The sequence below is a fragment of the Hordeum vulgare genome, chromosome 5H (assembly GCF_904849725.1).
Source record: "Hordeum vulgare subsp. vulgare chromosome 5H, MorexV3_pseudomolecules_assembly, whole genome shotgun sequence".
NCBI classification, from domain to species: domain Eukaryota; kingdom Viridiplantae; phylum Streptophyta; class Magnoliopsida; order Poales; family Poaceae; genus Hordeum; species Hordeum vulgare.
The window spans coordinates 390,108,350-390,114,349 of record NC_058522.1 but is presented as its reverse complement, the minus strand read 5'-3'; positions in this window follow the sequence as shown (position 1 = coordinate 390,114,349).

The window sequence follows — 6,000 nt, the reverse complement described above, 5'->3', positions numbered from 1 at the left end:
AAATTTGCATGTGCTACTCTCTAAACCTTCAAGTAATAATCTGTTTTGTATGCCTGAACCGCTCATGTGGTGAAAAGGGGTGGTCAGTATCTTCCATGCTAGGCGTGTTATCCTCGATACGTGTTTATTCACTATCACTCACGAGAAAGGGGCCGGTAATTGGAATGCCCAATTGCATGCTCAAATCGAAAAGATAATTACAAACAAAACTCCCCCTGGATTGTTGTTGGTATGGACGGCACCCGAGGATTCGGCTAGTCATGGAGTGTGATTGATCGGTGGTGGGGGAGTCAAAACTTTACTTTTTTGTTTGGGAACCGCCTATAATATGTGTAGCATGGAAGATGGTGAAAACTCTTGGTCATCGCATTGACAATGAGAGCATACCACTCAAAATTATTTATCTCTGTTTTAAAAGCTTGAGCTCTGGCACCTCTGCAAACCAATACTTCCCTCTGCGAAGGGCTTATCTATTTACGTTTCTGTTGAGTCATCCTCTTCTTATAAAGGCACCAATTAGAGAGCACCTCCGTCATTTTTATGCTTTGCTATTAATTGATATTGAGTATGACTGTGACTGGATCTTCTTTGCCATGAATTACAATATTCAGTCAGCCCTTGGTCTTTGAAGGTGCTCTGCATTTATGTTTTGCGGTCTCAGAAAGAGCTAGCAAGATACCATCTGTTCATATTGCCTCATGATTGTTTTGATTGAAGTGTTGACGTTTGAAACTTATTATTATTGCTCGCTAGTTGATTATGCCATTGATATGAGTACATCATGAGACCTGAATGTCATTGCTTATGTGGTTAGCTTATGATCTTGCTAAAAATCCGAATATGAGTTAGACATAATTACAACAACAAGATCAAACAGAGTTCGTAATTTTTTTTCTTTTGTCTCTTTTAGTTTGTCAACTGAATTGCTTGAGGACAATCAAGGCTTTAAGCTTGGGGGAGTTGATACATCTCCATCGTTACTTTTCCAAACTCTTTTGCCCTTGTTTTGGACTCTAATTTGCATGATTTGAATGGAACTAACCCGGACTGACGTTGTTTTCAGCAGAATTGCCATGGTGTTGTTTTTGCGCACAAATAAAAGTTCTCGAAATGACCTGGAAATTTACGAGGATCTTTTGTGGAATATATATAAAATACTGGCACAAGAATTACCTGGAGGGACGGAGCCAGGAGCCCACAAGCCCAGGAGGCGCCCCCCTGGTCGCGCCTGGCAAGCTTGTGAGGCCCTCGTGGCTCCGCCGCCTCCAACTCTAGCTCTATATAGTTTCTCTTGCCTAGAAAAAATTAAGAGAGAATAGTTCACCGCGTATTACGAAACGGAGTCGCCGCCACAACCTGTTCTTCCTCTGGAGGGCAGATCTGGAGTCCGTTCTGGGCTCTAGAGAGGGGGAATCGACGCCGTCGTCATCACCAACCATCCTTCATCGCCAATCTCATGATGCTCTTCATCGTTTGTGAGTATTCTCATCATAGGCTTGCTGGACGGTGATGGGTTGAATGAGATCTATCATGTAATCGAGTTAGTTTTGATGGGGTTTGATCCCTAGTATCCACTATGTTCTGAGATTGATGTTGCTACTACTTTGCTATGCTTAATGCTTGTCACTAGGGCCCGAGTGCCATGATTTCAGATCTGAACCTATTATGTTTTCATCAATATATGTGTGTTCTTGATCCTATCTTGAAAGTTGTAGTCACCTACTATGTGTTATGACCCGACAACCCCGGAGTGACAATAACCGGAACTACTCCCGGAGATGGCCATAGTATGAGGAGTTCATGTATTCACTAAGTGCTAATGCTTTGTTCCGGTTCTCTATTAAAAGGAGACCTTAATATCCCTTAGTTTCCATTAGGACCCCGCTGCCACGGGAGGGATGGACAATAGATGTCATGCAAGTTCTTTTCCATAAGCACGTATGACTATATACAGAATGCATGCCTACATTACATTGACGAACTGGAGCTAGTTACAAATCACCCCATGTTATAACTGTTACATGATGAATGTCATCCGACATAATTATCCATCACCGATCCAATGCCTACGATTTTTTCCTACTGGTCCTTGCTAAGTTACTTTGTCGTTACTGCTCACACTACTCTGCTACTGAAACTTTGCTGCAGATACTAAGTCTTTCAGGTGTGGTTGAATTGACAACTCAACTGCTAATACTCGAGAATATTCTTTGGCTTCCCCTTGTGTCGAATCAACAAATTTGGGTTGAATACTCTACCCTCAAAAACTGTTGTGATCCCCTATACTTGTGGGTTCTCAACAACCTATCCTTAAGCACAACTTATTAGTTGAAATTTTAGGTGATCCTTTTCCACCCAAGGGAGATACGTTATTTGAGCTTAAGGCTTTACCTGATACTTTGAAATATGCTTATCTTGATAACAAGAAGATATATCATGTTATTGTCAGTGCTAACCTTTCAGAGCATAAATAAAAGAGATTACTAAAAACTTTAAAGAACCACAGGGCTGCAATTGGATATACTCTTGATGATCTTAAGGGTATAAGCCCTACTCTCTGTCAGCACAAGATTAATATGGAACCGAATGCTAAGCCAGTCATCTATCATCAACGACGTCTCAACCCTAAGATGAAAGAGGTGGTAAGAACTAAAATACTAAAACTTCTGTAAGCAAGTATAATTTATCCTATTGTTGATAGTAGATGTGTAAGTCTTGTTCATTGTGTTCCTAAGAAAGGTGGTATAACTGTTGTTCCTAATGATAAAAATGAACTTATTCCACAAAGGATAGTAACTGGTTATAGGATGGTAATTGATTTCAGGAAATTAAATAAGGCTACTAGAAAATATCATTACCCCTTACCTTTTATTGATCAAATTCTAGAAAGACTATCTAAGCACACACTATAGATTTATTGATGGATATTCTAGATTCTCTCAAATACCTGTGTCAAAAGAGGAACAAGATAAAACTACCTTTACTTGCCCTTTTGGAACCTATGCTTATAGGTGTATGCCTTTTGGTCTATGCAATCCACGTGCTACCTTTCAATGATGAATGCCTGCTATATTCTCTAACTTTTGCAAAAAGATTGTTGAGGTTTTCATGGATGATTTTTTTGTTTGCGGGACTTCCTTTGATTATTACTTGTGCAACCTTGATCGAGTTTGACGGAGATGTGAAGAAACTAATCTCCTCTTGAATTGGGAGAAGTTCCACTTTATGGTGAATGAAGGTATAGTGCTTGGGCATAAAAATTTTGAATGAGGTATTGAGGTGGATAAGGCCAAAGTTGATACAATAGAAAAAAATGCCTTGCCTAAAAGATATCAAAGGTATAAGAAGTTTCCTTGGTCATGTTGGTTTCTATATCCGTTTCATTAAAGATTTCTCAAAGATTTCTAGGCCATTAACTAATCTTCTCCAAAAAGATGTTCCCTTTGTTTTTATGATGATTGTGTATAAGCCTTTGAAATACTTAAGAAAGCCTTAATTTCTGCACCTATCGTCCAACCACCTCATTGGAACCTACCATTTAAAATTATGTGTGATGCTAGTGATTATGGTGTTGGTGCTGTTCTAGGGAGAGAGTAGACAAGAAATTGAATGTTATTCATTATGCTAGTAAGACCCTAGACACTGCTCAAAGAAATTATGCTACTAATGAAAATGAATTTTTAGCTGTTTTTTCACTTGTGATAAGTTTAGACCTTATATTGTCGATTATAAAGTAACTATTCACACTAATCATGCCGCTATAATATACCTTATGGAAAAGAAAGATGCTAAACCTATACTCATTAGATGGGTGCTATAGCTCCAAGAATTTGATCTTCATATCGTTAATAGGAAGGGAAGTGACAACCCTGTAGCAGATAAGTTGTCTAGGATGGAATATGTTCTTGATGACCCACTGCATATTGATGATAATTTTCTTGATGAGCAAGTTGTTGTTATAAACACTTCGCGTAGTACTTCTTGGTATGCGTATTATGCAAATTACATTTTTGCTTTATATCTTCTCCCTAGCTTCACCTATCAACAAAAGAAAAAAAATCTTCTATGATTTATGACATTACTTTTGGGATGACTCACATCTTTATAAAGAAGGAGTAGATGGTGTTATTAGACATTGTATACCTAAGCATGAGCGGGGAGAAATTCTAAGGAAGTGTCATTCCGAGGCCTATGTAGGACACCATGTCGGTGACACAATTGCACACAAGGTATTACAATCCGATTTCTATTGCCCTACTATTTTTAAAGATGCTCGTAAGTATGTCCTTTCTTGTGATGAATGCCAAAGAATTGGTAATATTGGTAAACATTAGGAAATGCCTATGAACTATTCACTTGCTATTGAACCATTTAATGTGTGGGGTTTTGACTTTATGGGGCCTTTTCCTTCCTCTAATGGGTATACTCATATTTTACTTGTTGTTGATTACGTTACTAAGTGGGTAGAAGCTATTCCAACTAGTAGTGTTGATCATAACACTTCTGTTAAAATGCTTAAGGACATTATCTTTCCGAGGTTTGGAGTTCCTAGATATTTAATTGTTGATGGTGGTTCACATTTTATTCATGTTTTTCCGTAAACTTTTAGCTAAATATGATGTTAACCATAGGATTGCGTCACCTTATCATCCTCAATCTAGTGGTCAAGTTGAACTGAGAAATCACGAAATAAAATTAATCTTGTAGAAGACTGTCACTAGGTCCAGAAAGAATTGGTCTAACAAACATGATGATGCTTTATGGGCTTATAGAACTGCTTACAAGAACCCCATGGGGATGTTCCCATATGAAATGGTCTATGGAAAAGCTTGTCATTTACCTCTTGATTTAGAACATAAATCTTATTGGGCAATTAAGGTACTTAATTATGATTTTAAACTTGCCAGTGAAAAGAGGTTATTTGATATTAGCTCACTGGATGAATGGAGGACACAAGCATATGAAAATGCTAAGTTATTTAAGGAAAGGGTTAAAAGATGGCATGCCAAAAGAATCCAAAAACAATAATTTAACTAGGAGACTTAGTGCTTTTGTATAGTTCTCGTTTTAGACTTTTTGCACTCAAACTCCTCTCCAAATGGGAAGGACCATATGTTGTCAAGGAGGTCTATCGCTCTGGTGCTATAAGAATTAATAACTTCGAGGGTAAAAACCCAAGAGTGGTGAATGAGCAAAGAATCAGGCATTATATTTTAGGTACGCCCACTAAAAAGGAAACTAATGTAATCCAAGTCATAATACCACAAGAGCACATAAAGGAAGTCTTTTGGAACACTCCAGAAACCTGAAAAAAGGGTAGGTACGTGGTACGGTAAGTAAACCGACTCCAAAAATTCTAAAAAATATTTTTTGCTAGTTTTTATATTTTAGAAAAAAACATAAAAATAAAAAGGAGTCCAGGGGACCCTCGAGGGAGGCACAAGCCAACAAGGCGCGACCCCCCTAGGACGCATCCCGGTGGCTTGTGGGGCCCTCGTGTACCTCCTGGACTCTGAATTCTTTGACATCACGTATTTTGACTTGAAAAAATTCATTATATATACTCTCGTGTGTCTTGACCACTGCAACGCAAGATTTTCCTTTGTTCTTGTTTCGTATTGTTTTTTGGCAGGCCTGAGAATACGTCGTCTCAAGATTCAAACGGAGAGAGCTATGTCTCCCACTATATTGCGGATTCAAAGATCTTTGGGGATATCCATCCCTAACTTTGGTCCACGGATGAGAAGGAGGACAATTATTTGGAGGAAACGAAGGAAGCCCACTCAGATGAAGATGAAGTTCCACTACCCCAGCTTAAACATAGGCATGTGGAATTCAAGAAGTCAAGTCTCCCAAACGGGGTAAATAAATCTAAGGATATATTTATCCCATCACGTTTTCTGCAGGAAAGCAAGATGGCATTATGCAAAAATATATTGAAGCTTGAGCAAGAAAATGATGACTTGAGGGAGGAGAATTTTATCCTTTTACATAAGATGG